This window comes from Centruroides sculpturatus, unplaced genomic scaffold (assembly GCF_000671375.1).
Source record: "Centruroides sculpturatus isolate CEXI.00-Female unplaced genomic scaffold, Cexi_2.0 scaffold507, whole genome shotgun sequence".
Classification (NCBI taxonomy): domain Eukaryota; kingdom Metazoa; phylum Arthropoda; class Arachnida; order Scorpiones; family Buthidae; genus Centruroides; species Centruroides sculpturatus.
Genome location: NW_019384717.1, coordinates 407628 through 415122, shown reverse-complemented (window position 1 = coordinate 415122; position 7495 = coordinate 407628). Strand labels below are relative to the sequence as shown.

Here is a 7495-nt window from a genome sequence, read left to right as displayed (position 1 = left end):
TTCTTTCTTATTTCCTTCTTTTTTATATTCCTCCTCTCTCTTCTTTTTTCTGTCTTTCTTTTTTTATTCTCTCTCTCTTCCTATTTTTTCTTTTCTTCCCTCTGTTCCTCTTACATTTTCCCTCTTTCTTCTTTCTTCTCGTTCCTATTTTTATATTTCTCCTCTTTTTCTCCTTCTTCTTTCTCTTCTTTTACCATTTTCTCTTCCTCCTATTCTTCCACTCTATTTCTCACTCTTATTCTTCATCTCGTTCTTCTTTATCAGATTAATGAAAAAATCAAGAAGATTCTTGAACTTTCATAAAATAAACTCGTAAAAAGTTCGAAAAACTTATGAAAGTAATGCAAAAAATTATTATTATTATTATTAATTTGAATTAACATAAAGTAGAGCATGTTTTCGTTAGAAAGCATCTTCAATTTCGATTATATAAAAGTAGTTTATTGCTTGACTTGAAAGGAGGAGGAAAAAGGAAAGAAGAGGAGGAAGGGCAAGAAAAAAGGAGGAAAAAGAAGGAGAAGAGGAAGGAGGAGGAGAATAAAAGTGAATAAGAAGAATTAAATAGGAAAAAAAGAGGAGGAAGAGGAAAAGAAGAGAAAATGGAGAAAGATGCGAATAAGACGAGGAGGAGTAGGAGAAGAAGAATGCCACGATTTTTTTTATAATTGAAAAAACATCTGGATACAGCTACACGAACATTAATGTAATAATATAAAACAAATCCTTCTCGTGTACAAATTTACATAAAACTGAAAGAAACTCTCTTAAAAACCTGCAAATTCGCCAATTAAATAGCTAACTTGACTTATGTATGCAAATTTCTGGACAAAGAACGAAATATAAATCAATATTTTGAATAAATATCCAACTTCTAAGCGTAAAAAATTGATAATATCCGGAAAAATTCCAATTTTTCCAACATATTTATATAGGAAAAAAGGCCATTTCTTAACTAGTTATTAAAGTAATTTATAAAGTACTTATTAAATACTTTTTATAGGTTCGAACCGTGAATAAATTACCATTTTTATTGGGCATTTTTCCTCTTTTTTCTAATACTTTTGAGGATAGCCATTCACGTGACTTCATTACCAAAAAAGCTTTTACCTCTTATCATTCCTTATACGTTAGAGAGGAGCAATCTTTGTAACAGGAATGCTATCTTTTCTTGATGTTTACTTCCCCGTAAAGAGATTTCTTCCCTTTTTTAATACGAAATTCCATAATATTAAAAAGTTTTTCCCTCTTGTAATTTTATATTTATGAAATGGAATTATATATATAGATATATTATTATAGATTCGACGGATTTCACGTTATAGATAGATAATAGATGGCGCCAGTTTTGATAGATATGGGGTGAGTCTCGTGAGGATAACGTGATGATGATGGTGAGGATGATAAGAATATTATTGATGATTTATTATTAAATCGATGTTGATCTTCCTGCGATTTTAGGTGATTTTATTAAATTAAATTTCTCTTAAATTTTCTCTTCGTTCTTTGCTTTTGATGCTCTTTTTTCTTACATTTTTCTTCATGGCGGAGGACATTTGAACATTTTTCCTTTAATAAATTCACTTTATCTTCACCTTTTCTTTATGTACTTTCTCTCTCAGTTTTCTGTGAGTCCTCTAAAACATGATTAAATCCTTTAAGTTTCTTTTTGATATAATTAGGAGGATACTGGAGTATACCAAGTAGAAATGTCAGCATCATTGCAGGATTCGATAGCAGAAACAAGCATTTGATTCAAATAGCACAATTAGGAGGCATATTAGAATAAAATGAAGAGGCATTTCTTCTCAATTATAATAGATACAACTGGGAATAAATAAAAAATAAATAGCTGTATGTACTGTACTGTACGTGTATGCCTCTGTCTTAATTTGTGAATCATAAATCCTGATGATGCTATTAAATCCCGGAGTGATCCTGATAATTCTTTAATAAACAATTTATTTTACAGTATTTTTAAAGAAAACAATAAAGAATTAAACAAGAGAATTATTTATTTTTGACATATATTTACTCATATTTTCTAATTCTTTAATCTATTTTACTAAACATCGTATTATTCCATCAGCATCTTCTATCATTGTTGCATCACTTCAACAGTTCTTCATCTGCAATTTACTCCATAAAACACATAAAATGTATGCAAAAACATTAATATTTTTGCATAAATCTTTATCTAAGAGTATATTAGCACATACTTTATGATATTTTGTACATTGACAAGTTCTCATCTTATCTTCATCCATCTTCTGCACGCTCCTCTTTTGAACTATGAACCAAAAAGTAAATTAACCGAATTGGTTTGCTTTATTACACTCCAGTTAACTGACTTCTAAGCCACTGTTAATCTAAGGTTAACGCATTTATTTTATTTTTTATAACATAAAATAATTATTAACGGACAAATAACTAATTAAATAATAATTAAAACATTATTATATCAAATAATAGAGATGAATAAGCGAATAGAATATCCATATATTTATCAAAATTTAATAAATATTAAAGTTGGACAAATTACATTATCTAGATTAAGTGCTAAATTACGCATAGATAATAATAAACATTGTGTATATGTATATACTTAATTATTAATTACAGTTTTAACAGGATAAAACTAGAAATGATGCATACAACGGAGAACACATGCTGTAGTTCCATGTGTCGAGATAAAAAAGTAACGGAGATGAAGAAGATAACAAAGAAAAACGATAATTTCCTCTGTTTTAACAGAATGAAACCATTACAATGATGCTTAGAAGTCATATATACATAAAAATTTACAGTAATTATCATATAAACACGTTCCAGCATCATAAGAGATGCTAAGGATGCGGAAGATGAGGAGGAGAAATGTATATTTATCCTGTGCTTTATTAAATAATTATTAATTATTCTAGTTTTAACAGGATAAACTCTCAAAATGATGCTCACAAAACTGAACACAAATAAAGAGATGAAGCTTACGAGACGATAGAGATGCAGATAATAACGAGGAGAGGTGATCATTTATTCTATATTAATTATTAAATAATTATAGTTTTTAACAGTATAAAACAGTATAAAATAATTCTTACGAAGCCTCATATACAGAGAAATATACTGTAGGCCTACTGTAGTTTTAAATATATATATATAAACATATATTCTAGAATCGTATAAGATGCTAGAGATGCAGTAAACACTGTTCTAGCATCTTAAGTGATGCTAGGGATGGAGAAGATAAGGAAGAGAAGTGAGTATTTATTCCGAGTTAAGAATTAATTAATTATTTTAGTTTTAACTCGTTAAAACTGTTAAAATGATGCTCACAAAGCTGTATATACAAACACAAGCAAAGAGATAAAGCATACGAGATGATAGGGATGCAGATGATGACAAGGAGAAATGACAATTAATTATGTAAAGAATTTGGAAATGTAAATTCGGATAATGCTATCAATTGAATATATTAAGATAAGGAATAATAAATTTGATTGGTTCAATAAGGCGATACGTATGAAAGAGGCCATTATGAAATATTTAAAGCAGAAAGAATCAATATTTAGTAAGATAATTAAATAGAGAAGATGTCTTGAAGTATGTAAAAATGTTTTTTAAGTTCTCAAGTTGAAAAATTCAATTTATAAATTGTGATAAACAACTTGTGTAAGAAGAAATAATAATTATAAAAAAGATAATTTATCAAACCCTTTTAAATTTTTTATTATTCATATTTTTTACATTAAATAATACCATAAATACCATAAAACAGAGTTATTTCGCTTCAATTTTTAATGATTTTCACATTAAAAATTAAATTATATTTTCTTCTAAAGTTAATTAAAGATACACAAATGCAATTTATTTAATTGTATTTAATTTATATTATTTATTTCCAAGGATATTGTCTGTTATTGATTTTTTAAAAAATGATAAGGTCTAAGAGAAAATATATTTAAAGAAATGAAATTAATTAATTTTTTCAAATTCAAATTTTTATGTTCTTCCAATAAAATTACTTAAATCGATTTAATAAAGTGATGCAACAATGGAAATTGATTATTAAATGAAATTGAACGAAAATAATTGAAACGTAAATTAATTCGTCGGCTCCGCCCTCTTATTTGCATAACCCTCCCAATTTTATGTTAATTTTTTTAATTAAACAGAATTGAAATTATTTATATATGTTGGTTATTATTTTAAATATTTTATTTTACAAATAATTATAATAAATTTGGGCAGAGGTAGGCAGAAAACAAAACAGATGCCAGCAATTAAATGACCTAAATTTCACTAATAATTTATGCTAATTTTTCCTTAAATCCCAAGAAATTAAGATTAATTAATTAATAAGAAGTGCTAGCACATTGTAGGTTATGGTCGTGGGTTGGCATCTCTCCAACGTGGATTTTCCCGGGTCTTCCTCACGTGTATAACACCTAAAATGGGGTAGTTACCCTAAGAAAGTTCTCTTTGCAGGAATACCTCGACAGATCGTCCATTGCAGTAAACAAAACCAAATAAATCAACCCACCCACAATGTGCAGTCCCTCATATCACTTGAAGAATGATGGACAGCCCCATTAAGAATCAGCTTGGCACAATATGGAAGCACCTCAATAGGATTGATCATGCACCAATAGTAAACAATCCCTAGCTACAATCCTTACTACAGCTGGTTAATGAGGTTAAGGTATCATCCTACCTTTCAGGACTCCGGAATTGAATCCTGGCGCGCGACTCCTGAAATTTTTTGAGTGGTCTGGCCAGGATATATCAGGCTTCTCTTCTCACCATCCGTCTGCCTCTATTGTGGGTCTTGACGAATCCTTGACAGATATTATTAAAAGGCCGTCTTAGTGCCCATTATATTATTTATAAATTATAAAGTGTAGGCCAGATTCGAAACCGGATTCCTCATAGTCATATGATACAATACTTTCTTACTACGGTATTTTAATTTAGACAAAAATCTAATTAAGTTTTGAATTATAATTTAAACTTTTAGACATGTTTAACTAAATACTACTTAACAATATTCCTTAACTGATACTAGTGACATGTAAACAATCATCGGGTCAATTTAAGAGATTGGCTAATTACAATTTAACCATATTTAACATTAGTTTATCCCCTTCATCAAATTTCCAGCTTCTCTTCATCATTTAGCAAATAGGAATGGAAAATTATACACAGTCGAAGCTGTATAACGGCCGCTCTCAACAATGGCCACTTCTAAATACGGCTGCGGCCATCTTTTTTAGGAACATTTCCTTTTGAAACGCGCACAAAATAATCTCCGAACAACGGCCATTTCTTAATGTTCAGTAACCGTTGTTCACAGGTTTGACTGTATAAAAGGAGTGCTATTTCACATGTTTATTGAGCCCTTAAACGTATAGAAACGCATAAATTCGTTAAAAATAATTAAGAAAATTTAAAATTTATTCTTCAAGACAGGATGCCCATTAAAAAACATAATATTATCTGTACGAAAAGGATATAAAAGATAAAGAAATATGTATATATAAAATCCAGCAACGAGTTGCCTAACTTTCCTGGCACAAAAAATTTAAAATTGTGGTGACGCCATCTGTTAAGATATTTTATTAAAAATTTCTATATTTTTAATTATTATAAAACGGCAAAAAGCTTAATTTTGAGATAGGAATGAATTTTATTTTTAAAAAATTGTAAATGCTTATAACAAGTAAAATCTTCATTAACTCCGACCCACTCGAGACATGACACGACTTCCTCTATCTTTCCACCCTTTCGACCTTTCACCTCCATAATTTAACAGCATCAACCTCTCTAATACACAAACCTTCCTGCAAAATTTCAGAAATTTTGGACGAAAGACAAGAGTTTTTAAGCTTTAAAGTGGGCAAACAATATCGTGCCCCCCACTCATTAACGTTCATACATACAAAAACCAAGATTTTTACATTTTTGGACCTTGAAACGTCATATTTTCCTTCTGTTATATATAACAGCCGGGAAAGTCATTGTGTGTATGTGTTTTTCTGCGCGCGCGCGCGCGCGTGTGTGTGTGAGCGAGAGAGAGATAATAGAAAGCATTTTACAACCTCAACTATTTTTTATAACCTATTTCCTGAAACTTTAAAACATGCCAAAACACCCAAGTGGAAAGCTTACGATTTCAATGTTTCAAATGTAGAAACCTTTAAAAGGTTTCTACGAGGCGTATATTTTGATTGTGTGCCACATTTTTATGAAGATGGAGAGACGAGATGACAAATATAGAGCAGAAAGCTAAAAAATATATTATTTTCATACGGATTAATATAAAAACTTTGCATGAAAAAGGTTTGAAAAAATAAAATTTACCTCGTGTCATTCAGATTATTTGAAAAAAAATTAAATTCAAATAAATTAAATCAACCAACTATTGTTCTTGATTTTCAAATTTGAATATAAACAACCAATAATCATTCTACATTCTAATTTCTTAATAAGATAACGTCAATGAATGCTGTAATTTTTATTATTTTTTAAACTTCGGTAAGTTAGTTACTAATAATTAATAATCTTGAACAATAATTAAACACACACCAGCTCTTAAATTAATATTTTCAAGTTAGTAAAACTAATTAGGCATTTGTTTATGTGTTCAATTTTAAATAAAAATTGATTGTTAATTTAAAAAAAATAAATAATTAAAATTAATGAAATTTTAAAAATTCATCGTGGGGAAGAGAAAAATAAGATTTTTAAATAATAAATATTCATGATTTGTTTATCATAACCAAACATTAAAATAAAGATAAATAGTAAAAATAATTATCTACAATGAACAAAGGATGAAATACTTTTTTCCTCCTGTCGAAAAAACCGAGGGGAGAAAAAAATAGGGAAAAATGGGAAAAAATCATTAATATTAAAAGTTAAAAGAAAAATATATTTTAGATGATTTTCAACAAAAGATCAATTAATCAAAGAAAAGACATTTGACTTCTTCAAGCTGGGTGTTCTTCCCTTCTTTCTATTGTATGGATTTTGATTCATCTATTGTTATTTGTCAATTTGTCATGTGCAGTTGATGTGGGAAGACATTCATTGTAATCATCGATGCACACCGGTGACATCAACAGAAGACACTAGTTTTTTACTCCCTCAAAACTACTTTTGTATATGTTCTGCACGTGTGTAGATAAGCGAGAACCTTCATATTCAATAAATAAATAAATAAATATAAAAAGTAATAATCTATCACCATTGTTTTTGTCTACAAAAAAGTAATTGCTTTAAACGCGCGCGCAGAAAAAATACCCCTTCGTCCCCCACTTTAGCACTGTGCTAAATTTATCCCCGGTTTTATATTCAATTTATAAAATTAAAATATTAAAGCGAATGTCGTGTTTTTTTCCTTTTCTTATTTAATTTTTTTGGGGAGAGATCGAAGTGAGGAATGGCCTGGCTTTTATAAATCCAATCACGCAACAAAAACTGTCAAAGAATGAAGATTTTT

The 7495-nt window shown here is 29.0% G+C and overlaps 1 long non-coding RNA gene across 1 annotated transcript; it reads left to right on the top strand.

Annotated features, from left to right (window-relative positions):
• The first annotated feature begins 6460 nt into the window (after positions 1-6460).
• On the top strand, positions 6461-7229 carry LOC111627949. Its single transcript, XR_002757089.1, has 2 exons — positions 6461-6528; positions 6934-7229. It is a non-coding gene; the product is annotated as an uncharacterized LOC111627949 (long non-coding RNA).
• Positions 7230-7495: the final 266 nt, after the last annotated feature.